The 27,836-nt window shown below is 39.3% G+C and overlaps 1 protein-coding gene and 1 pseudogene across 1 annotated transcript in view; one reads left to right on the top strand and one right to left on the bottom strand.

Annotated features, from left to right (window-relative positions):
* The window catches only part of DTNB (dystrobrevin beta), a 211,754-nt gene extending 185,417 nt beyond the window's left edge, over positions 1-26,337 (bottom strand). The window contains exon 1 of the mRNA XM_074341764.1: positions 26,097-26,337. The gene's annotated coding sequence lies outside the window, so the exon portion shown is untranslated. The remainder of the gene's footprint in view (positions 1-26,096) is intronic.
* Positions 8,096-10,615, top strand: LOC141573400 (large ribosomal subunit protein uL22 pseudogene; annotated as a pseudogene).
* Positions 26,338-27,836: the final 1,499 nt, after the last annotated feature.

Here is a 27,836-nt window from a genome sequence, read left to right on the forward strand (position 1 = left end):
TCTTGAAAAAAATTACTATAAACATATTGTGGATCATCTGGATGACCACCAAGCTACAAGGACTGCCAAAGCCACTTCAAAGCCACTTCAAAGCCCACATCTGCATGTGTGATTACTGTGACATTGGAAGCAAGAGATCACCTAAAGCAAACTAGAGAAACTAGAGTTCCCTGGACCAGATCTGGCCTGCCACCTGTTTTTGCAAACACAGACTTACTGGAACACAGCCACACCTATCATTTACATATTGTCTGTGGATGCTTTCATGCTACAATGGCAGAGCTGAGCAGCTGCAACAGAGAGCATCTGGCATGCAAAGTCTAAAACAATCAACATCTGGTCCTTTTAAGAAAAAATAAGTCAACCCAACCTAAAGCAATAGTAATCAATATTGCATTACTACCCATGCCTGGCTGCAGTTAGGTTATTCCACTGTCAAAATGACAATTATCCCACATCCCACCAGGGTTTGAGTTTCAGTTCCATTACCAGAAGTTTACCCTGGACAATTGGCTTTAATCACTCTAAGATTCATTCCTCATTGCTGAAATGGCATAAGAATCATATATGCTTCGCTACCCTTCATTTAACAAATACTTACTGAGGAGTTCTTATGTGACAGGCACTCCTAGATGTACTGGAAACATTGCAGTGAATAAAAGAGACAGTCACCACCTTCATGTAGCTTATGAGAGGATTAAAAACAGTAATTCATTTAGACAGTGCCTGACCTTAGGTAAGCACAGGACAAATGGTGGCTGCTATTCCTATTATAATTATTATTATCACTACTACTGTTTTCTTCTCTCTAGCTTACTTTATTGCAAGAATACAGTATATAATACCTATAACATACAAAATAAGTGTTAGTTGACTTATCGATAAGACTTCTGGTCAACAGAAGGGTTTAGTAGTAAAGTTTTGGGGGAGTCAAAAGTTATACGAAGATTTTCAACTGTGCACAGTGTCTGCATCCCTAACCCCCATATCGTTCAAGTGTCAACCGCACTTAAAAGAATTGTACAATGTTTAAATGTATTTCCTTGGAGGTAATGGAGAAGCAGACACTCTCACAGACTGTTAATGAATGTCAACTGACAAGCATTTTAAAGGGCAATTTGGCAATATTTACCAAAAGTTTAAATGTATACTACCTTTGGCCCAGTAAATACGTGGGTTTTTTTTACACTTCCTACAAATATTTATTTTTTAAATATATTTTATTGAACAGTCATTTTACAATGTTGTGTCAGTTTCTAGTGTACAGCACAATACTTCAGTCACATAGCAACATACATACTATTTATTTGTTAAAAAAGGGAAAGAGAAAGAAGACTTTAAAAAATGGAAAGATATTCCATGCTCTTGGATTGCAAGAATCAATATTGTTAAAATGGTCACACTGCCCAAGGCAATCTACAGATTTAATGCAATCCCTATCAAATTACCCAGGACATATTTCACAGAACTAGAACAAATCATGACAAAATTTATATGGAACCATCAAAGACCTAGAATTGTCAAAGCATTACTGAAGAAACAGAAAGAGGCTGGAGGAATAACTCTCCCAGACTTCAGACAATACTATAGAGCTACAGTCATCAAGACAGCATGGTATTGGTACCAAAACAGACATATAGACCAATGGAACAGAATAGAGAGCCCAGAAATGAACCCACAAACTTTTGGTCAACTAATCTTCGACAAAGGAGGCAAGAATATACAATGGAATAAAGACAGGCTCTTCAGCAAATGGTGTTGGGAAAACTGGACAGCAGCATGTAAAACAATGAAGCTAGAACACTCCCTTACACCATATACAAAAATCAACTCAAAATGGATCAAAGACTTAAACATAAGACAAGATACAATAAACCTCCTAGAGTAAAACATAGGCAAAACATTATCTGACATACATTTCAAAGATTTTCTCCTAGAAGAAATAAAAGCAAGAATAAACAAATGGGACCTAATGAACTTACAAGCTTCTGCACAGCAAAGGAAACCAGAAGTAAAACAAGAAGACAACCTACGGAATGGGAGAAAATTTTTGCAAATGAAACCGACAAAGGCTTGATCTCCAGAATATATAAGCAGCTCATATGACTTAATAAGAAAAAAATAAACAACCCAATCCAAAAATGGGCAGAAGACCTAAACAAGCAATTCTCCAAGGAAGACATACAAATGATCAAAAGGCACATGAAAAAATGCTCAATATCACTAATTATCAGAGAAATGCAAATCAAAACTACAATGAGGTATCACCTCACACCAGTCAGAATGGCTGTCATTCAAAAATCCACAAATGACAAATGCTGGAGAGGCTGTGGAGAAAGGGGAACCCTCCTACACTGCTGGTGGGAATGCAGTTTGGTGCAGCCACTATGGAAAACAGTGTGGAGATTCCTCAAAAGACTAGGAATAGGCTTACCGTATGACCCAGGAATCCCACTCCTGGGCTTGTATCCAGAAGGAACCCTACTTCAGGATGACTCCTGCACCCCAATGTTCATAGCAGCACTATTTACAATAGCCAAAACATGGAAACAGCCTAAATGTCCATCAACAGGTGACTGGATAAAGAAGATGTGGTATATTTATACAATGGAATACTACTCAGCCATAAAAACCGACAACATAATGCCATTTGCAGCAACATGGATGCTCCTGGAGAACGTCATTCTAAGTGAAGTAAGCCAGAAAGAGAAAGAAAAATACCATATGAGATCGCTCATATGTGGAATCTAAAAAACAAAAACAAAAACAAACAAACAAACAAAAACAAAGCGTAAATACAGGACAGAAATAGACTCATAGAGAATACAGACTTGTGGTTGCCAGGGGGGTGGAGAGTGGGAAGGGATAGACTGGGATTTCAAAATTGTAGAATAGATAAACAAGGTTACACTGTATAGCACAGGGAAATATACACAAAATGTTATGATAACTCACAGAGAAAAAAATGTGACAATGAGTGTGTATATGTCCATGAATGACTGAAAAATTGTGCTGAACACTGGAATTTGACACAACATTGTAAAGTGATTATAAATCAATAAAAAATGTTTAAAAAAAAAGGGAAAGAGAAAGGAAGGAGGGAGGGGAAAGAAGAAGGGGAAGGGGTAAGTTGGAGAGGGGGAAAAAGAAGGAAGTAGAGGTGAGTGGTGGAGAGGGAAAAGAAAAGAAGGAGAAATCCAATATGAAACTGCTTAAATAACATGGTACAGCCATACAATGAAATAGTGTAGTTCACAGATAAAAAGAACGAAGCAGGTGAGTCCAACTTAGGAAAAGATTCTCAAGGCATGTAAGTCAAAGCATGTAAGGAAACAGTATTACAACACAGTAGATGCTGTTCGTGCCCTGCTCAGATACCCTTAGCTGACCTGAGCTTTACAGATGCCCCAGCTGATGTGAGTGCTGGCTGCTGACTTGTCAAAGATGCACTCTTCTTTGGAAAATGGCCTTCAGCTGATTGAACACTCCCTTACCAAGAAATGCCCAGCAAGTAACTCGCTCCCTATAGGAGTCATCAAGCAGCTATAGCCAATGACTAGTAAAAGGTATAAAAGCCCACCCCTGGGATGTTCTAGACCTCAGTAAAGAGTAGTAAGCACATACCAACCTTACTCTCCCACCAAATACAACTATAAACCTGCATAGAATGTATGCTGGAGATAGCTGCAGTCTGTGAAAAGTAAGTATCAGCAGGTTGGCTCGGGAAAGAACACAGAATGCAAAGACCACTGCACAGGCAGTGAGTTTACATTTTTCCCTTCTTGCATCCCTTGGCCTGAACCCCTGAACCTAGCACTGTGGTACTCACACAGAGAAATCCAGGAGAAACTCTAGTTCTGGCCTGAAGAGATGAAAGAAGACTAAAGCCCACCTGGAGAGAGTGGGAAAAACTTTCCAGGTCTTTTTTTTCTCTCTTTCTCTTTTTTCTTCATTTTCTCCCACTCCAGCCAAGAGGCCATCCTGTGGTGAAGGCAGTGGCAGTATCAACAAAAGCAGCTGGCCTGGGGAGCTACCAGCATCAAAAATGCAAAGAAAAGGAAACTTCACCTCTGTTCAGTCAGCTGCAGCTCTAAGCAGGGCCCCGGTGACAGTTTTTTTCTCTCTCTGTCTTTATGCCACTGTGGTGCAATTGCAGAAGTGGGCAGTTTCTGGCCAGAGGACGGAAAAGGGGAGCCCAGAGTAGCCAGAAAGTATCAGAGAGGTATCTGAGCAGGAGACGCTCAGGACAGCAACCCCAGATATCTGTCTGTGAAACACTAGGATCTTCTCCAACCCGCACATTCAGGGAATCTGATCTTAATTAGCACACCAACAACTCTGAAAAGTGAGCTTGCAGGAAGACCTCCACCTGGGTCCCAGACTGACCACTGGTGGCACACACACATGGTACAGATCTGAATAGCACTGAAAAGGACTTGAAAATTGAACTGACATTAGAACCACAGCCATAATGTTCTAAATGTCCAGGAAACGATACAAAATTATATGGCGAACAAAGAACTAAGAAAAATCTTAACTCACAATGGAAAAGAAAATCAACATATGTCACTGACAAGATGACAAAGATCTGTAATCTGTAACAGACTTCAGTAATCTGAAAGAGACTTGAAAGCAGCAATTATAAAAATGCTCAAATAAGCAATCACAAACACTCTAGAAACAAATGTTAAAACATTGTTAGCAGACAAACAAAAGATATAAAGAGGAATCAAATGGAAATGTTAGGACTGAAAAATACTATAACCAAGGAGGGGTGGCATTCACTGGATGGATTCAACAGTAGAATGGAGATGACAGAGAAAACTGCACACTAAGACAGATCAGACAGAAATTATCCAATCTGAACAATAGAAAAAAATTCTTTAAGGAATAATGTCTCAGGGATTTCGTAGATAAAAACAAAAGGTCTAACATTCATCATGCCATCAGGATTCCAGAAGGAGAAAAGAGTGTGGTGAGTGGTGCTAAACCGATACATAAAGACATAATGGCTGAAAACTCACCAAATTTGGTGAAAGACATATACCTACAAATTCAAGAAAGTGAGAAAACCTCAAACAAGTTAAAAGCCAAAGAAATCCATCATAATGGATACATCGTAATCAAACTGTTGAAAACTAAAGACAAAGAAATACTCCTGAAAGAAGCCAGAATAAAAGAACACATTACCCCCATAGGTCAGGGATCAGCACATCTTTTCTTACAGAGTCAAACAGTAAATGTTTTGGGTTTGCAGGCCAAATGGTCTCTGTCAAAATTACTCAACAGTGCCACTGCAGCACGAAAGCAGCTACAGACAAATGTATGTAGACAAATGGGTGTGGCCTTGTTAAAACTTTATTTAGAAAACAAATAGGCAATCAACTCACAGGCCATAGTTGGCCAACTCCTGCTAAAGAGGAATAATGATATTGTCTTCTTTGGATTTCTCATCAGAAATTATGGAGGACAAAATATGGTGAAACAATACTTTTAAAGTACTAAAAGAAAAGACTCAACCCACAATTCTATACTAAGAGAATAAATACTCCAGAAATTTAAAAAAATAGAATTTGTAACCAGCAGACATGCTCTGAAAGAACTGCTAAATGAAGTTCTTCAGAAAGAAAAGAAATGATTCCAGAAGGAAACCTGAATGACAAATGAAAGAACAGCAATATAAAAGATGTTAGAAGAAATAACACCAATTCCACAGTCTCTACCAGAAAATACAAAAGAACACATTCCAATTCATTTAAAACAGCCAGTAATTCCTGATACCAAAACTAGACAAAGACGGTACAAAGGCAAATAAACAATATCCCTTGTGAACAAAGACACAAAAATTCCTCAACAAAATACTATAAATTGAAGCCAGTAATATATAAAAACCCCAGAAGCAACTGGGGTTTATCACAGGAATAAAAGGCCAATTCAATATTTGAAAATTAATCAATATAATCCAACATATTAACAGTCTAAAGATACACGTGATCATAGCAGATGCAGAAAGTACACATGACAAAATACAGTGTCTGTTCATGGTGATAAACTCAACAAACTAAAAATAAAAACTTCCTCTACTTGATAAAGAGCACCCACAAGAAAGCCTGCAGCTAATGTCACACTTAATGGTAAAAAACTGAATGCTTTTCCCCTAAGACTGGCAACGAGGCAAGGATGTCCACCCTTACCACTTATATTCAACATTATATGGGTTGTCTTAGCCAGTGAAATAAGAAGAAAAGAAACAAAAGGCAAACAGATTGGGAAGGAAAAAATCAAATTATACCTATTTGCAGACAACAACACTATTTTTGCAGAAAATCCAAAATAACATACAAAAAAAAGATCCTAGAACTAAAAAGTGAGTTTAACAATGTTGCAGGAAACAATGTAAAAACACAAAATTTACCCACAGTTCTATATAATAGCATTACACGATTAGAAATTGAATTTTTTTTAAGTTTTTATTTAAGTATAGTTGGTTTACAATGTTGTGTTAACTTCTGGTGTACAGCATAGTGAGTCAGTTATAAAAACAGTATTTTCAAAATAGCACTTACAACATCTGTAATAAAAACAAGACTCTTAGGTATACACTAACAAAATAAGTACAGGATCTATAAACTAGAACTATAAAACACTGATGACATAATTTTTTTAAAAACCTAAACAAAAAGAAAGGCACATCATCTAATCAAAATCCTAGCAGAGTTTTTTTTGTAAATATAGATTCTGAATTTTATATGGATAGGCTAAAGGAATAGAAAAGACAATTTTGAAAAGGAGGGATAAAGTTCAAGGCACATACTAAATTTTAAAAATTACTAAAAAGCTACAGTAATCAAGGCAGCATGATATTGGCAGACACAGATACACAGATCAATGAAACAGAACAGAGACCAGACAGAGAGCCACACAAATATGACCATTTGATTTTTTTAAGGTGCAAAAGAAATTCAATGAAGAAAGGATAGTCTTGGTGTTGGAAAAACATAGTTATTCATGTCAAAAGGATGAACTTTCACTTATGCCTCACATCATATACAAAACTTAATTCAAAATGGAAGATAGGTAGGTGTAAATGTAAAATATAGAAGTACAGAAGCTTTAGAAGAAAACATGGGAGAAAAATCTTCATGGCCTTGTACATCACACCAAAAGTGCAAGCCATAGAAGAAAATAATAGTAATAAATTGAATGTCACCAAAATTAAATAATTTTGTTCTATGGAAGAAAGCAGTAAGAAATGAAAAGACAAGCTACACACTGAGAGAAAAGTATCTAGAAATCACGTGTCTGACACAGAACCTGTATCCAGAAAAATGTATTTATTTTTTAAAACTCTCAAACCAACATAGAAGAAAAGCTTGTTACTCAACAGTAGCAACACTGACCTTATTTGCTGACTTAGCAGGTGTGGCAGAACCTGTTGATGCCCTGCCTTTATTCTCTCACCCATATTACCACTTTGATGCATAAATGATCAGCTGCCAGTGGCCAGCATCTGCATTTCTTTACCTAAGGGCTTTTTCTGGCTCCTGAAGACTGCTTTGACACCTGCAGGGCAGTCCAGAAGTACCAGAGAATTAACATCCCTGGATAGCAGCCCTCCCACTCATGGAAGTTAACATATAAATACTCCAGCTCCTTTACCCATCAGAGGGAATAACTCTGAAGCAATGTTTTCCACTGGCTTTCTGAGCGCCCCATTAGAATTAACTTCGCTTACTCATGATGCCTGATAAGAAACCCTTTATCAGCTAGTTTCTCTTCTTTGTCTTACTTCTCCATTCTTCTTAGTAGAAGTATTTCCTAGGGCCATCTTAAAAAATAAAAATTAAACATTAAAATTAAAACTTGCACTTGAGTGCTTGTAGAGCATTTGCTTCTAGGGTAATGAAAAATAAGACAGATTTGATCCTGTAAAACAGACCTTCAAGATGAAATCTCTAAGTGGATCACTCACTAACCAGATGACAATGATCCAGCGCCTGTAGTAAGTGGCTTGGTGAGAGCCCCTGGCGTGCTGCTGCACTGATACTACTAAGACTCCTGATGTGGTGGAGCGAGTAAAGGGATATGGGTAGGAGAAGACGACTGGCTTATGCAATAGCTTTAGCATTTGGTGGGGGGGGCATCAGAAATTTTAAAGACAATTAAATGGTTGAGCTTTTGTTAAGTAAGATTGATGCACAACAGAAAGAAAATGTCAAGGCTTAAATCAGCCAAGTACCAACTCAGAGCATGGCATGACAGCCAGAAGACCTCTATGGCAGCATCTTAAGGAACCCTCAGCTCCCACAACTTGAGAGCAGATTGTGTTAAAAATCAGGCTCAAATTCTGATTATGAAAGTCAGCAGCTTTTTCCAGTAAGCAGCCTGAGGTGACCTCTAAAAATGGTTCGCTATTCACTTGACCCAGAAAACCCCATAAAATCATGCAAATAAGAGGTTCAGATCTTCGTGTTCACTTTAAGAACACTTGTGAAGCTGCCCAGGCCATTAAGGGTATGTATATCCGAAAAGCCACCAAATACCTGAAGGCTATCACTTTACAGAAGCAGTGTGTGCCGTTCCGTCGTTACAGTGGAGCTGGTAGGTGTGCCCAGGCAAAACAGTAGGGATGGACACAGAGTCGATGGCCCAAAAAGACGGCTGAATTTTTACCGCGCATGCAGAAAGTAATGCAGAATTTAAGGGCTTAGATGTAGATTCACTGGTCATTGAGCACATCCAGGTGAACAAAGCTCCCAAGATGCGGTGCAGGACTTACAGAGCTCATGGTTGGATCAACCCTTACATGAGCTATCCCTGCCACATTGAGATGATCCTTACTGAAAAAGAGCAGATTGTTCCTAAACCAGAAGAGGAGGTTGCACAGAAGAAAAAGATATCCCAGAAGAAACTGAGGAAACAAAAACTTATGGTCCAGGAATAAATTCAGCAAAAAATAAATGCAAATAAAAGTTAAAAAAGAAAGAAAGAAAGAAAGTCAGCAAATTACAAAGAAGATTGAGTTCACAGTTCAGCCAAGATTCTCCTGAACCCTATGGGCCAGAAGAAATGGCTCCCTTGCCCTTGCCACAAGGGCAGTCTCCTCTGCCTAAAGACTGTGCAAAGGCCTCATCTGAGATGCATGTCTCAAAAGATGCTGACCCTCCCCAGGATCTGTCCCTGCCCTCCTCACTGCTTCTAGGCTAACAACTAGGGTCAAGTCTTGGCATCAGAATAGGGAGGTAACGTCCTCGCTTTGGATGGAAAAGGGATGATTCATCAAAACGGCTGCTGGACCTGTCAATACACACCGGCAGGAACTGGGAGAACATATCTGGGAATGGATCTTGAGATGCTGAACTTGGGGGGCAGATGTAAGGTCGGTAAGAAATAGCTTGTTGATATGGCGGCACTCATCCCATGACCTAGGATTTAATGTTCTGAAAAGGACACCTGGTACCAGTCCAAATGTGCTGCTGGACTGGCTCACTTAAACTGATTGCGGGGAGGGCGTTGGTGACCTATAGAAACGAATCAGAGATGCTAGAACCACACAGCAGGGTATAAAGAGTTAATAGGGTGCTCCCCTTCCCACGTATCCCAACCTTTACTGAGTCCTTCTATACTAGACTGACAGCATCTGCTTTTTTGTGTGTTTTAAACAGAGAATCCAGCTTTCTCTGATCTCTGAAGTCCACTTTGCTCCTTGCATGACAGGCCTCAAATACTACAGATTTACCATTCCCTGGAAACAGTCTCGACCAATGATTGATGTAGGTGATACATAAATACTCTACCTGTCTTGCCCTGTCAAGGGTTGTAACTCTGAGGACATGTTTTGCATTGGCTCCTAGAGCTCTCCGGTGGGAATAAGCTCAGTTACCCGCGGTGGTAACTTGCTTGATAACAAACCCTTTATTTGCTGACTTCCTTCCCTATCTCACTTCTCTGTCCCCTGCTGGTATTTGCTGGGATAACCTCCAAAACAAAACATTCGCACTCAAGTTCTTGTCTGAGAGTCAGCTTCTGGGAGAACTCAAACTAAATATTAAGTCTTTTCATTTCAACCACGCTTAAAGTTCAGATTTCATAAAATCCAAATTTATGGGGTACACATTAACTAAGATTTCTATAAATGATTTCCCTTGGCCTTAGTGTGACTTCATCCCCGTGCTCTATACGGATACCTCCATCTTTGTAATCATGATTTTAATAGTCCACACTCGACAAGGATCTAATCCTATCACCACACCTGATTATAAATCCTTCTTCCTGATATAACCTTCAAGATAAACACTTCCAGGAGTGTAAACACATCTCTCTTCTTCCTTCCACTTGGATTCCTGGCACTTTGCCTTTTCTTAGTCTCATAATCCAGAGGTAACCAACACCTCCTTATCATTCACTTCACATACTAACCCTGATTTCAAACACTGCCACTTCCTTCCTCATAATCACTCTCACATCCACCCTTTTTTTTCCCCATTTCAACTGCCAAAATCTTTGTCCGCATAAATGCACAAATAAAATTCTATGACACCGTGATCTCAGGGCTCTGCAACCTCTTCTTCCTGTAGTTCATCCTGTGGATATTCAGAGAAATCCACCAGATACATCCATTCAAACATGTCTGATCTTCACTGGATTCGAATCACCCTACTCAGGAGCTTCATTCCACTCGATTAAAAAACAAAACAAAACACAGAGCACAAAGTGAAATAAGCCAGACAGAGAAAGACAAATACTATATAATCTCACTCATATGTGGAATCCAATAATACCAAAAAAAAAGTCAAACTCATCATAGAAGCAAAGTAGATTAGTAGTTGCCAGGGTCTGGGGAGCGGGGGGAATGGGGAGATGTTGGTCAGAGGTACAAACTTTCAGTTACACAGTGAATAAGTTCTGGGGATCAAATGCAGAGCATGGTGCCTATAGTTGATAATACTCCAGTGTATACCTGAAATTTGCTAAGAGAGTAGATCTTAAACCACCACTGCACACACAAAAAAGGTAACTGTGTGAGGTAATTAACTTAATTGTAGTAATCATTTCACAATGTATACAATTATCAAAATCATCATGCTGTACAATTTAAATACATACCATTTTATTTGTCAGTTAGACCTCAACAAAGCTGGGGGAAAACTTTAAACAATATATTTGAATACCTTTCCATATCAAAGCCATAATTTTGAATGATGGAATGGAATTTTATCACATTCACCCAAGCCTTGACTTTGGCAATTATTTCCAACTATCTATTACTATGAACAATGCAACAATAAATACCATTAAAGCAAAATTTAAAAAAAAAAAGAACCAGAATATAGCTTCAGTGTACAAAATGAAAGGAAACCAGGGTCCTAGCTCTGAGAATTTAAGTGAAGTTTCTTCCATCTGATAGGAGTTGAAACTGTTAGGTTCCTAGAAAAGGTTATTTAATGACATAAGCCCACAGCCAAACTGAATGAATGATACCAAAAGCACAATCCATGAAAGGAAAAATTGATGAGTTGGATCTTATCAAAGTTAACTGCTCTTCAAAAGATACTGTTAACAGAATGAAAAGTAAAGCCCCAGAGTGAAAGAAATATTTTCAAAACACATACCTGATGAAGAACTTGCATACAAATTATGAAAAGAACTCTTACAACTCAACAATAAGAAAACAGCCCAATGTAAAAAATGATCAAAAGATCTGAACAGACACCTCACCAAAGAAGATATACAGATGGTAAGCATATGAAAAGATGTTCAACATCTTTTGTCATTAGGAAATTACAAAGTAAAACAACAATGAGATACCACTGTACACCTATCAGAATGGCTAAAATCCATAAACTGTCAATAGTAAATGCTGACAAGAATGGGGAGCAACAGGAACTCTCATCCTGCTAGTAGGAACACACAGCCTTGCTGGTAGGCACTTTTGCAGCCTCTAACAAAACTAATCATAGTCTTACCATGCAACTCAGCAACTGCACTAGGTATTTACCCAGCTGAGTGGAAAATGTATATTAACACAAAGCTGACCCAAATGTTTACACCAGCTTTATTCACAACTACCAAATACTGAAAGCAACCACGATGCCCTTCAATAGGTGAATGGATAAACAAACTGCTCTTTTCATAAATGGAATGTTGTTCAGCAATAATAAATAAGCTATTAAGCCATGAAGAGACATGAAGCTTAAATGCACACTGCTAAGTGAAAAAGCCAGTATGAAAAGGCTACATACTGTATGATTCCAATTTTATGACCTTCCAGGAAAAACAAAATTATACAAATGGTAAAATGATCAGTGACTGCCAGATTTGGGAAGAAGGGAAGAGGAATGAACAGGGGAAGCACAGGTGAATTTTTAGGGTGAGAAAACTTCCATATGATCCTTTAATGTTGGGTACCGACACTACGCATTTGTGAAAACCAAAGGAAATTTACAACACAGAGTGAACCTTAATGCATGCAAATTTTTAAAAAAATCCTTTAGGAAGTCAGAGGATCCCAGGATACAATGCAGAATATGAGAAAACAATCTAACTGAATTATAAATATATGAAACAACCCCACTGAACGGTGGGGGTAGGGAGGCGAAGTGTAGAGACCTAAGTAACTCCGGAAGTGAATGGACGCTGTAAGACTAAAGGTAAAATAAAATATACATGAGTACTGTACTCTAGTTTCCCACAGGTTATGGGTAAACAATTCTGATATTGCTATGCACATATGCATAATTGAACAATTAAGTAAACAAATGGCAGATGGTGGAGTGTGAGGTTACAGATAAGCAAGGTGAGAAGCTAGAATGATCCAGGTGGTAATGGAATGGATTACCACTGGAGACATCAGTATAAGTTCATGGTTAACTTAATATAGACACATGGATAGTTACACATAAAAGCGTTAGTAGGTATGTGCATATTAGCATAAACATAGACACATCCTTGCTCTGCCAACTAACAGAGCCTAGAAACAACAATATCCCAATAGCAATGAGCACATCTAGTACCCAAATTTTTGTTTATAATATAATTCTCCAATAAAAGGAACCAGGGTTTCTCTGAGAAATGCCTGAGTAAGAAGTATACAAGATGAGCCTGGAGCATCTTATAACATAGAAAGTGAAGACATCCTGGGAGAAAAAAAAATATGATAGGTGTATACCAAAGGGACATAGAGACCAACAGAAAGAGCGCCCAATGGCCAAAGTTGGAAAAATTTCAGCAACAAAATAAAATAGTATTAAACATCCTTAAATTGATTCTGATAACAATGACTGAATAAATTAATAAATGAAAAATCTATAAATATCCTGTACAGAAAAATTCCAAATAATTTATATAGATACTCTGCCCTGAAGAAGACGGGAACATAATTCCCCACTCCTTATGCGTGAGCTGTGCACAATTGGACTTTCTTCCAAAGAGGTGAAGGGGGAAAGGGAAATAACTTGACAGTGGAGAAACCTGATAAACACTACCTCAGCCAGGTGATCCAGCACAACATCAGCCATAATTAACCATGTTGACAGCAGTATCCTTGACATGATGTGATGAAATGGCATTTTACCTCTGTGGGCTTCCTCCCAAAAACCTATGAACCCAATCTAATCATGAGGAAAACATCAGGCAAATCTCAATTGAGGGAAAATCTACAAAATACCTGACCAATACGCCTTAAAACTGTCAAGTTTCATCAAAAGCTTGCTCAGAAAAGCCTGACAAACTGACAAACCCGAGAGAAATCTAATGAAACATGACAACTAAATGTGATGTGGTATTCTGGATGGGATTCTGGAACAGAAAAAGGCCATTAGGTAAACACTATGGACATCTGAATAAAGTGAGGGTTTTAGTTAATAATACTGTATCATCATTAGTTCATTAACGGCAACAAATGAATCATACTGATGTAAAATGTTAGCAACAGAGCGAACAGGGTATGGGATGCACATAGGAGCTCATTATTATTATTCGATTTTTCAGTGAATCTAAAAATATTCTGAAAAAAGTTTTTTTAAGACAGTACAATTACATATTTCTTTCCTTTATTCTCTTAATTGATTTAAAGAGCAATTGTTTTTTAATACAATACAAATAAAATAATATTTATAAATTATATTGTGGGGCCTGTAACATACAGAATTCCCTAAAAAGACAACAATCCTAAACATCTACATACGTAATCACAGTGCCTCAAAATACACTAAGCAAAAATTGATAGAACTGAAAGGAGAAATAGACAAATCCACACTTTTTTCCCCTAATTTTTTTATTTTTGGGGGGTTTGGGGGGGTTGGGTCTATTTATTTATTTTTAGAGGAAGTACTTACTGGGGATTGAACCCAGGACCTCATGCATGCTAAGCATGTGCTCTACCGCTGAGCTATACCCTCCCCCCTAAATCCACACTTAGACTTGGAGACTTCAACACTCCTCTATGATCGACACAAGTAGAAAGTCAAGATGGATATGGAAGGACAAAACACCATCATCAGCCGACTAGATCTAACTGACATTTGTAGAAAAATCCACCCAATAATGACAAAATACAAATTCTTTACACGTGCACATAAAACATGTATCACCAAACTGAAAAAAGCTAATTCCTCTGGGGATGGAAGCAGAATAATGTGACTGCAGAGGGATATCAACTCTATTAGTGATGATGTGTTTACTAGGCTGGGTTCTAGGTACACTGTATTATTCTTTACGCTTTATATGCCTATTTCACAATACAATTTTAAGTCATTTGAGTATATTCCCTGGTAAACCTTTCCTTTTAGTGGTTTGGGGGTTAAAGAGGCAGGTCTCCAGACATTTCATTACTAAAATGGACTATACCAAAACCATAAGCTCTGAACTTTTATCCAAATGTACAGGAATGTTCACACACTCCATAATTTGATATAATACTTATTATGTCAAATCCTCAGTAATGTGTTCTATGAGTACCAGAACAGCATTTGCTAACAAAGGACATTACAGTTCGTCACCAAACTAAAACTCTTAATTTGTCTATATATTATTTCAGCCAGTTTTACTAAAACAGGAAGAACAAAGATTTATGGCTTTTAATCTTTTACCTCTAAAGTAGGAAATCTCCAAATAAACATCTAAAAATGTATCATTAGGTAAATAAAATTTTAAGATTATTAATTTGCACATGACTATAACCATGACTGAAAAAAGCTCAATAAGTTTATCTTCATATTCTGAATGCTTAGTTTTAAAATATCTCAACTAGCTAGAACACTCCCTTACACCATACACAAAAATAAACTCAAAATGGATTAAAGACTTAAACATAAAACAAGATACAATAAACCTCCTAGAAGAAAATATAGGCAAAACATTATCTGACATACATCTCAAAAATGTTCCCCTAGGACAGTCTACCCAAGCAATAGAAATAAAAGCAAGAATAAACAAATGGGACCTAATGAAACTTACAAGCTTCTGCATAGCAAAGGAAACCATAAATAAAACAAAACGACAACCTACAGAATGGCAAAAAATTTTTGCAAATGAAACCCACAAAGGCTTGATCTCCAGAATATATAAGCAGCTCATATGACTTAATAAGAGAAAAACAAACAACCCCATCCAAAAATGGGCAAAAGACCTAAACAAGCAATTCTCCAAGGAAGAAATACAAATGATCAATAGGCACGTGAAAAAATGCTCAATATCACTAAATATCAGAGAGTATGCAAATCAAAATGCAAATCAAAACTACAATGAGGTATCACCTCACACCAGTCAGAATGGCTATCATTCAAAAGTCCACAAATGACAAATGCTGGAGAGGCTGTGGAGAAAAGGGAACCCTCCTACACTGCTGGTGGGAATGCAGTTTGGTGCAGCCACTGTGGAAAACAGTATGGAGATTCCTCAAAAGGCTAGGAATAGACTTAATATATGACCCAGGAATCCTGCTCCTGGGCATCTATCCAGAAGGAATCCTACTTCAAAATGACACCTGCACCCCAGTGTTCATAGCAGCACTATTTACAATAGCCAAGACATGGAAATAGCCTAAATGTCCATTGACAGATGACTGGATAAAGAAGATGTGGTATATTTATACAATGGAATACTACTCAGCCATAAAACTGACAGCATAATGCCATTTGCAACAACATGGATGTTCCTGGAGAATGTCATTCTAAGTGAAGTAAGCCAGAAAGAGAAAGAAAAATACCATATGAGATCACTCATATGTGGAATCTAAAAAAACAAACAAAAAAAACCCATAAATACAAAACAGAAAGAGACTCATAGATATAGAATACAAGCTTGTGGTTGCCAAGGGGGCAGGTGGTGGGAAGGGACAGACTGGGATTTCAAAATGTAGAAAAGATAAACAAGATTATACTGTATAGCATAGGGAAATATATACAAGATCTTGTGGTAGCTCGCAGCAAAAAAAAAATGTGTGACAATGAATATATGTATGTTCGTGTATAACTGAAAAATTGTGCTCTACACTGGAATTTGACACAATATTGTAAAATGACTATTACTCAATAAAAAAATGTTTCAAAAAAAAGTCTCAACTGATATTAGCCTTGTACTGTCATTAAGCTTAAGAATAATACACTCAATGGTATATATAAACTTGTATATCAAATGGTATTTTTAAAAGTTTAAGGTTTCTTTTTTAATGATTCCTCTTCAAACTGCTTAGATTATTACTATTTTGTACTTTGCATCTGACCGACAACAGGTTCATAAGTAGAAGCATCAGCTCGGCTTGTTTCCTGCTGTTCATGGGTCCTCATGTTATCACTTCAATCATCAGTTAAATCTGAAACTTCAATCTGCAGTTTCTTTGCAGGAATCTTTTCAAGCCCTTTGTCCATTCATTCAGCAAGGTTCATTTCATGGCAGTCAGATAATATAATCTGAAAGACCACTAAAACAGGCAGAGTTAACTGTAATATGTCCAAATAGGATGTAAGCAAACAAATAAGGAGGCTCAGGCTGTCAGTGCCTCCAGGTTGTGGTGTCCCCACGGTCCCCCTCTCAGGGTACCCCACTCTCCACACCGGGTATATATCATCAGACATACAGATGGAGTCAACTGTCAACCTATGGATTAAATATTGGTAAAGTTAATTGCCCTTTTTTTTTCCTGTTATACCCTGCATAGAAGATCAACCTGCATGCCTCCCACTTTGGAAACCATTACTCTTTGAAAAAAAAAAAAAAAACTAGAATGAAAAGATGAGACTGTGCTAGGCTTGAGGAGCAAATGAGCAATATGAAGGGTAGGATCAGACGAGGAAATTCAGAGCCTAATTGGTAGTTAACTTGGCCCAAAGTTAAAGCTAGTAATTTGTGGAGTTAGGCCACCAATTTGACAATAAAGCCTACTCTCTTTCCACTGTACCACATCGCCCCCTCCAGGGGAAACACGGGGACTCCAGGACTGAGGAAAGAACACAGGTCCCCAAACCGTGGAGCTGGAGCAGACCCTAGGCCACAACTAAATGGGGTCCAGAGGCTAGTGCAACAAAACGTCTGGACCCTCGTTCGTCCTGTCAGGGAAGCAGTGTATTCCAGAGCTAGATTCAGTCTGCAGGCAGAAGTTAAGTAAATCCCACAGTAAAGACTAAAGGAAAGAAGAGCAGGTTCTAGAAATGTTTCCAGAAAGTCCCTGCACTGCACCTAAGTGTTAAGTATCCATCACTCCCCTTGAATCTTTCTGTTCATGTCTTAACTTCCAGGTCTCAGTTACTTCAAAGCATCTAGGTATCAAAACGACTTGTACAAGTTCACTGTCTCCCAGCAAACTCCTGTCAGTTTTTCTCTGGATGCTCCCTTCAATAAGGAGTCAGAGGTGACTGAGATTGTCACTAATAAGTCCTTAGCTGTAACTAATCAAACTTCCCTCAGAGAGAACTAACTTCCCTGCTTATTTCATGAAAATTCTCAACTATCCTTCCTCTAATACTTCTTTCCTCTTCTCTTTGAGATTAAAAAAAAAAATGACAGAAAAAGCAAACTTTGTAAAACCGTAGAGATTGACTTTTTTTTTTTTAACAAATTTGAGAACAGTCTCTAAGTTCCAATGAAAAGTATTCATGACTGCACTCCATAACTACCCAGTGCTCTGAATAGCAAATATAACCCCACAGAGCTATGGCAGCTGTTAAATAAATGATGTAAAGCATTTAGCACAATGCCTGGCACAAAATAAGAACCTAATAAATGTTAGCTACTATTACTGACATTATTATGTAACTACTCTCTTGGATGAAGCCTAGATTGGAATTCTATTGGCAAGGCTCCTTTCTCTTAATTTACATTTCTTCTGATTTAAAAGTATAAAAATATAAAGTTGGAAGAAGAGTAAATACTTTGTTATCAATCGTTTGCAACATTTTAAATTTGGCATAGAGAAAGGGTTTTAATACAATGAAAGGAGGTAAAGAGGTAGAAATGCAGTGTTCCCAAGGAATCAAAGAATAGAATATAAGAAAACTGGGGGAAAGTAAGGCACAAAAAGGAGAAACAGATGCCTCTAGTCTGCTAAAGACAAACCTCAGAGTTTTTCCAAAAACCTGCCATAGGCTGCTTAGTTCATAAGGAGAAAATTTCAGTTCTAAGCAAAGATACTAAACTACTTACCTAATAAGGAAACATTAAAAGCTAAGAACCAGAAAGGGTACAGTCTTGAAATGACACATAAAACTGTAGTTTTCATAGTCATATTTCAGAAAAAAAAAAAGGTATCCTTGTTAGTTATTTTTATAGCTAAGCTTGTCCCTAAAAAGTTTTTTTAGAAAGATATATAAGAATTACTATTAATTACTTTTTCAAATGACTTTGGAATTAGTTGGGAGGAAAATAAGACCAATTAAATGTGTTCCAACTTAAATCAAATTATTCTATTTTTGTTTGTGCAGTTATGAAAGGTTTAGTCATTATAAGAAACTGTTCAAGAATATGTGAAATGTCAGACTGGCAAAAAACAGTGAAGTATCTGATGAAGACCAAGTCTTTCACAGAAATCTTATTGGAAACACATAGTGGTCATATCACCGTGCTCAGGAATCATGTGGGTAAGCCAAAAGGCAAAATCCAATTTGAACTTGGAACATGAAACAGTCTTGTTTAGAGACAGCATGTGGAAAGAACATGGGCTGTGAGATTGGACCTGGGTTCAAATACGACCCCCACAGCTGATTAGCTGTGTAGCCCTGAACAGGTTTTTAACTCCTCTGTGCTCAATTTCCTCACCCATACACTGTGATATCACACCTCACCTCCACGCTTGGTAAAGACTAAAGTGTAGCCATGATCTATGAAAATTCCCTGACACACAGTAAGTAGCATCACAATAAATAAGTCATTGTTACTTGCAAAAGAAAGTCTCTGGCAAAAGGAGACAGAGCAAGTAGAGATAAAAGGGGGCAGGCAGTAAAGAGTCTAGAAAAAGAAGCCAGGAAGAAGCTGGAAACATTAGGGGCTGAAAAAGTCCTTATAGAGTCCCAAAATTTACCAAAAAAAATTTTTTTTTACTGAGCCCTATTTGATTACAATGAAGCTGAGTTACAAGAATATTCAGTCCAAATGTGATTATTGCTGAAATGCTGTAATACATAGCTTATAATGTTATAATATACAGTTTATAATGTTGTTAATAAACAAAAATTCAAGACAAAAATGTGTTCTCTTTAAAAGTTTATTTTTTTGTTGTTAAAAATGTATTAACAAGTAAATCATATACAATATATCTGTTTCTCTCAGTTATCTACAACTCAGAAAGGTCTGCCCTGCTCTTAACATATTAAAAGGAAAACAATGATAATTTCAACAAATGCCAAAAAAGCCTCAACAAATGTCTCAATAAAATTCAACATGCAATAAAAAAAACAAACCAAGAACAGAAGAAAACTTCCTTAACTTGACAAAGACATCTACCAGAAACCTTCAGTAAGTATCATATCTAATAGTGGAACACTGGAAGCTTCCCACTCAGGAAAAAGATTTAAATGCCCCTTATCATCACTGCTATTCAACTTTTGCACTGGAGAGTCTAAGCGTTGCAATAACACAGAAAACAAGATAAGTGGGATAGAGTTTAGAAAGAAGGCTGGTCAATTAAGTCTGGTCAAGGTAGCCCTGTAAGTAAACACTTTGATGCATCCCCTCTGCTCCAAATACACAGGAATAGATAAAATAGTTTAAAACACATTTTTAAGCTACTAAGAAGGCTCAAAAACAACATAACCCTCCACTTGGATCAGAAACAGAACAGATACACAAAGCTTTGAGCAGGACGGAAGCTACAAACTTGCTGGACTCTGGGTCTAGAAGCAGGTGGATACTTCCTGCAGGGCGACAGTGACACAAAGTGAAGGAGGTAAAGAAATGGGACATCTGAGCCAGACCCACTGCTTAAAGCCAAGGATGAGGTTGGAGCTAAAAGGAAGCTAAAAAGTACTGCTGCCAGTCTCTGCCTAGAACTGCAGTTTACGTGGTGCTCTGGGCTTAGAAAAGCGAGAAAATTAAAACCCAGCCTTATGACCAAGAATTGAACCAAAACATTCACATACTGAGTGGATCTAAAATAGCCCCAATTCCTCAAAGAGCAAGACCCTGACCCACCATCATGATATCTGATTTGACTAGAGTTCAGGAAGTCAATGGAAGCACCTGAAATGTCACCACACAGAGAAGGTGAGCACAGAAATAAGAGAAACAAAATCAAAAGTACTCACCCTCAAATGAGTCTGTAAATCAAAATTTCAAAACACATAAAGAAATGTAAGGCTAAGAACGACAGCCAACAAAAGCAACAATTAGAACATAAATTCATACCAGATGTTTAATTTTACACAACAGTCTAACAAAGACTTTTTTAAAGTACATTTAGAGTGGCAGGATATATATTTTTTTAATTATTGGGAATGTAAAATTTGACAGCCACTTTGGAAGACAAGCAGTTTCTTACAAAGCTACACATACTCTTACCATACGACCCAGCAATCAAGCTCCTAGGTATTTACCCAAAAGAGTGGAAAACTTATGTCCACACAAAAACCTGCACATGAATATTTATAGAAGCTTTATTCATAACTGCCAAAAACTGGAAGTAACCAAGATATCTTCCAACAGATGAATGGATAAACAAACTTTCACACAATAAAATATTAGTACTTTCACACAATAAAATATTATTCAATAATGAAAAGAAACGAGCTATCAAGCCAAGAAAGGACACAGAGGAAACTTAAAGGCATAATGCTAAGTGAAAGAAACCAGTCTGAAAGGCTCCAATACTGTATGATCCAAACTAAGTGACATTCAGGAAAAGGAAAAATTACAGATGTAGTAAAATGATCAGTGGTTACCAGGAGCTCAGTAGGAGGGAGGGAGGAATGAATGGGTGGAATACAAGGGATTTTAGGGCAATGAAATTATTCTGTATGATACTGCAATGACATTACCTGAAATGTCATACGATAACATTTTGCATTTGTCAAAACCCACAGAACTGTACAACACAAACAGTGAAGCTTAATGTAAACAATGAACTTAAGTTAATAACGTATCAATACATATTCATCAGTTGTAACTTATGCAAGATGTCAATAATGAGAAAGTGCACATAAGGAAAAGAGGGTATATAGGAACTCTCTGTACTATCCACTCATTTTGATCATATTCATTTATGTATATAATTTTTTAATTATCAAGGACAGTTCCACTTCTGGGTATGTACACAAGAGAGTTGAATGCAGGGACTTGAACAGTATTTGCACACCCATGTTCATAGCAGCATTATTCACAGTAGCAAAAAAGGTAGCGGCAACCCAAGTGTCTGCTGATGGATGACTGAATAAACAAATATGATATATACATGCAACAGTATAATATTCATCCTTAAAAATTAAGGAAATCCTGACACATGCTACAATATAGATGAACTCTGAAGACACGCTAAGTGAAATAAGCCAGACACAAAAGGACAAATATTGTATGATTCCACTTATATGAGGTACCTAGAGTAGTCAAACTCACAGAGACAGAAAGCAGAATGGTGGTTGCCAGGGCCTGGGGGGGAAGAAAGAATGGGGAGTTAATGTTTAATGGGTACAGAGTTTCAGCTGAGAAAGATGAAAATGTTCTGGAGATGGATGGTGATGGTTGCACAACAATGTAAATGTACTTAACGCCACCGAACTGTACAATTAAAAATGGTTAAAATAGTATACTGTATGCTATGGATATTTTAGCACACTAAAAAAAAAAAAGAGTTGAGAAAAAGTACTTTAAAACTGGTTATCCAAAATGAAAAAAAAAAATCGTTTCTCTTCATTATACCATATAGAAATTCTACACAGAAAGCAAAACTTTTTAAAAATTTTTAGAAGAAAATACAGATATATATATAATTCATACCCTGGGGCAGAGAAAATTTACTTAAACCAGAGACACAGAAACCATTTTTTTTAATTTAATGGAAATTTTTTTCGTAAGTATAACATTAAAATTTTAAATGTGTATACGACCAAAGCCATTGTTAACAAAGGGTAAAGGCAAGCCTCAGACTGGCAGGATGCTTTGGCAACATATAAATCCATCAATGAATTAGTATTCAAAGTAACCTAACTGTCTGTCAGTGAGTGAAGGATACATAAACAGTGATGTAAGTCTACAACTGAACACTACTCAGCATTAAAAACAAATGAACTAGATCCACAAGTAGCAATGTGGTTAAGTCTCCATCAATTAATTTAAAAGTGCACCCCTTTGACCCAGCAATTCTACTTTCCACTCACTGCAGCAGTGTGTAAAATGGCAAACAGCTTTAAGGGCCATTAATGAGGAGAGGGTAAATAAACTACAGTACAATACATACTGCATAAGGGATTGTGTAGCAGTCAAGAAGAATCAGGCAGATCTTTATGTCCCATCATGGAAAGATCACAGATGCCCTGTTAGAAAAAAAGTTGCAGACCAATGTGTACAGTTTCGTGTCATTACTGTGGGTGTGGAGGAAAACCCTAGTTTTTTCTGTATTATCTATATATAGATGAAAATGCATAGAGAAAGATCTGGAAGAATCCCAACAAACTGATAACTCCAGTTTCGGTGGAGAAGGGAGTGGGTCAGCGGGCTTTCATTCTGTCTTTACTGTCTGAGTATTTTCTAAGAGTGTGCATTCATGAGCCATCTGCAGAGCTGCAGTACGCAGCCACAGGCTGTGCTCACAACAACCCCAGGAGCAGCCATTCACAGGGACTCCAATGTGACTGGTACCCCCTAAAGTTGGGCAGCACACCTCCTGCACTAGAGGCCACAGCCCTGATGCCTATGTAATTAGAAATAAATAAAATGAGAGAGGATAAGAGTACTGACTGCAAACCAGCTTGAGGGAGTTTCTGGGATGATGTAAATTTCTGTATCTTGATTGGGATGGTAGGTACAAAGTATAGACAGTCTGCAACTTACAATGGTTTGGATCACAAGTAAACAACTGAGATACTCACAACCATTCTGTACTCATACAACCATTCTGCTTTTCACTTTCAGTACAGCATTCAATAAATTACGTGAGACATTCAACACTTTATCATAAAATAGGCATTGTGTTAGATGATTCTGCCCAACTGGAGGCTAATGTAAGTATTCTGAGCATGTTTAAGGTAGGCTAGGCTAAGATGCATTTTCAACATACTACACTTTCAACTTACAATGGGTTTATCTAATGTAACCCCACCATAAGAGTAGGAAGCTCTGTATATACATTTTTCAAACTCATCCAAATCTGCATGGGACATCTGTGCATTTTATGATGTGAAAACCATACACCAATAAAGTTGATTTAGAAATAAATATAAGGGGGGAGGGTACAGCTCAGTGGTAGAGTGTGTGCTTAGCATGCACAGGGTCCTGGGTTCAATTCCCAGTAACTCCATTAAAAAATAAATAAACAAATACCTAATTACCTCTCCCCTCCCCCTCAAAAGAAACAAATATAAATTAAATACATAAATTAAAAAAAAACATAATATCACAGAGAAAATCTGGAACAAAGCATACAAAATTATAGGACCTAAGCATTCCAAAAGAAGAACTAGCAGACACCTGCTAGCTGCACTCTCAAGTACACAGCCCTAAAACTAAAGAGAAATAAACTTAGTTCTTCAAGGCTTACTACACAATGCCAAATTTGAATTAACATTTTATTTTTATACGAGGAAATATAGGTCCTGAGAGATTTCTATTAAACACATAAAATAAATGGTAACTTGGCATTTGATTGGTTCTAAGTCTAACTTTCTAATGAAGTAGAAATTTTGTCTCTCAAGCATACTGGACACTCAAAACTCCTGCCAGAACTACCTTGACTACACAACCCCCTTCAAAGGTAATTCCACTTATGTATGATAAAAATCCTCCCAGAACTCATAAAAGGTCAAGTTTTGATTTGGCAGGCAAAGTAACCCAACAGGCACTGCAACCCAGGCACCTGAAACAGCAGCCTGGAGCTAGGGAGCCCAGAAATCCAACCACGGTAGAGAAAAGGCAGAATCCCCGCCCTTACAGAAGAGCTGAGATTTATCCTTTCACTACAGATCTAAGATCCAAGAATCAGGATAAAAATGAAAGAATGTTCTCTAGAACTCTCCATCCACAAGTGATAGAAAAGAGAATGGCTAGAATGGGATGATTTGAAGCAAAGGCCCAAGGAGTAGGCTCCTGGCCGCCAACAGGCAATAAAGATGTGAAGGCGGCAGCCAGGCCACCAGATACCACCACTCCATCACCTTAGCCACTGCTTTAAATGCCCAGACCCAAGAACCTGGGTTACCTTACATGGCAAAAACAAACAAACAAACAAACAAAACAAATCTTGAGGAACAAGGGAAGTCCATCAGCCATCCCTAACACCAGATTGATCAACAGTGCTCAGTGTAAATAGAGCATGGTTCTATGCTCGGTTCATTCACTCATGCAATAGGTAGGTATTCAGTGCCTGCTGTGGGTCAGGCACTGTTCGTGTCAGGATTTAGCAGTTAATGGTCATGGAGCTTCATTCTACGTGGCAAGGAAGGGAACTTCTTACCTCTTTCCAACCTCCTGTTCCTTTCGCTTCCTTTTTTTTTTCTTTCTCTTCCTTTAAATGTTACACAGAAGTGCTTTCAAAACTCTTCCAAATTCCTCCCACGAGCTCCTTTGACCCTCCTGCTTTAATCCCCAAACCAAGCAATTTAATGGCTCCAATTTCCCATTACTGGGAAAAAGAGACCTAAAGTAATTAAGGGATGAGACAAAATTCAATGCTGCTTTTATTTTATATGCGTAACTTCATAACCAAATTGTCAGCACCTAAATAGCAAATGATGGTTGTGTTTTACACAATTTTGTGGCCCCAGTGCTGACCACGGCTTTCTACCCACGAGAGCTAATCAATAAACGTCTGCTGAGAATGCTGGAAGGTCTTCCTAATCCCAAGGCCTGGCACAGGAATTTAACAGCAAGCATTTGTTAGCTACATCCTCCCTCCTTTCAGGACACTTTCCTTTAAAGGGTGACCTCAGTGCACAGGTTCAATGCTAGGCGTCTCGGGAAATAGTGTTTTGGGATGATATGAATTCCCTTCCCTCTGCCAGGGCCTGCCTGCCTCACCTGCCCTCTGCCAGGACCTGCCTCCTTCGCCCCCTTCAACACCTAATGCAGAGCCTCTTCCCAGCGAGCCGGGCTCCAGCAGCATCTGCCCGGCGCCTGCACCCCGGTCCCCGCCCGGCGGCCACAGTGCGCCGGGGACCTCGGAGCCCCCTCCCCAGCCCCGGGCTCAGAGCCCGGCGGCGCCGGCCCGGGTCTCCGCTCCATCCCCTCCGCTCGCCCCTCCAAGGCCGGGCACGCAGCGCCGTCTCCGCGCACAGCGCGGGCGGTGCAGCGGCCCCGGCTCCCCGCGCGCCGTCTCCCCGCTCCCTGCCCTGCGCCCCCGCAGGCTCCCGAGGTGCGGGGGCTGTGCGGACTTCTCGCTCCTAGCGGGCGCGAGGCTCTGGCACCGCGCTCCTCTCTTGCAGACTGCGGCGGCCGCCGCCGCAGATCCCTGCCGTACTCACTTCCCGGCCGGAGCTGGGGGGCGTTGAGAAGGTCTCCGGCGGCCGCAGCCTCCTCCGCCTCCTCCGGCCCGGCCCCCGCGGCTGAGACGGCGGCGGCGCCCGCTCAGGCCCCGGAGCCGCCCCCGAGGCGAACGTTCTCAGGCGCCCGGCTCGCGCCGCTTCCCTGCCCGGCACGCGCAGCGAGCCCGCCCCCGGCGCGAGGGCGCGAGGGCGCAGGGCGGGAGGCGGGCACGCGCCGCCTGCGCGAGCGCGCGGCTTGGGGCAGGGCTTCCGCCGCGCCGAGGAGGGGCGGGCCAGCGGGCCGAGTTCCCCTCGAGCCCCGCCCCCTGCGGCCGGGCGAGACCCGCCCCCCAGCTCGCCCTCAGTCTTCCCGGCGGCTGGGGGAAATTTGCCCCCTGCTGGCTCCTCCCGCGAGGCAGCGGCGGCCGGTGGAGGTGCGCTTCAACTCCACAGGTATGTGCCCCGCCAGCTGGATGCTCGATCCGACGTGACTACAAGGTGAAGAATGCAAAGAACCACCCCCGTGAATCATTCATGCGCGCCTCGAGCACAAGACCCTGCCCTGAGTGATTTTTCCAAATTAATTCAACTCAGCAAGCGTTTACTGAGCACCGACTCCATGCCTAGCGCTGTAGCGCTGTACCAGGTGCTGTGTGGGTACACAGTCACGGTCACGGTCCCTGGTCTCGAGGAGCACATAACTTAGTGGAAAAGCAGCCGTGTAAACAGCCAGGTCTGGTGACCCATGCAAAGCCAAGCCATAGTGAGATGCTGTGGGAGGGCAGAAGAGGAAGAGATTACTTCCGCTTGGACGATGCGGAGGGGTTCCTGGAAGAGGTGGCATTTGTGTTCCGCCAGCAAGGAGAAAAAAGAGAGAAGTTCTAGGAGAAAAAAAAGAGAGGGCATCAAAGGTTAGGTAAACAGCTTGGGCAAAGGAATAGAGAGTGGCCAAGGTTTACCATCTCAGCATCAGCTTTTTTGTCTTAATATCCGTTTTTGATAGAATCCTTTCCAAACTGTGTGAAACAGGAGATGATGCCAAATGAGGAACAGCAAAGCTTTTTTTTTAACGACTCGAAGGATAATTTTTCTCAACATTATTTAAGGCTCAACACAGCAGTGTCCTTTAAGGATTTTTGATATCTTAGCGAAGGATGTAAATCCCTAAGCTAAGAGAGTCCAGGCCTGTATGCTTTGAATCTGGTTTTTCATTGCCTTTTGGCAACTTATGGTAAGGCAGATCGTGCCATCTCCTGCTGTCTGCCTGCTTGCCTCCCTTTAGAACATCCTCTTCCTCCTCCTCTCATTTTCCAATTTTAAACTCCTATAGTGAAAGAAATGCTGGTAACCTACTTTGTTAAGTGAGAGTAAACAGGTTCCTCAAAAAAAAAATTGACATCGCCTATCACACATGGATTTTTGTGACATTTTGCCTGCTCAGAAGACATTTCACTTGTATGCAGAGTCGTAACTATGTTTTGAATATGTTAAGATACTCGGAACCCAGGTTAGAGACATTTTGTTTATTCACTTACAACTTTGAGGACCACCTACATGGGAGGCATTGAAAGGATAAAACATTGATCTTGTCCTTTGGAGAAAAGATGTGTAAATGATGTAAAATAAATTTGTGAATATTGCTTGCTATGTTTGCCCTATTGATTGAAACCACAGTAATTTCAGTATGTGGGCTGGCAATTCTGGGAATAACCACCTTAAATAAACTCATATTAGCATTTC

Source organism: Camelus bactrianus, chromosome 15 (assembly GCF_048773025.1).
Source record: "Camelus bactrianus isolate YW-2024 breed Bactrian camel chromosome 15, ASM4877302v1, whole genome shotgun sequence".
Taxonomy (NCBI): domain Eukaryota; kingdom Metazoa; phylum Chordata; class Mammalia; order Artiodactyla; family Camelidae; genus Camelus; species Camelus bactrianus.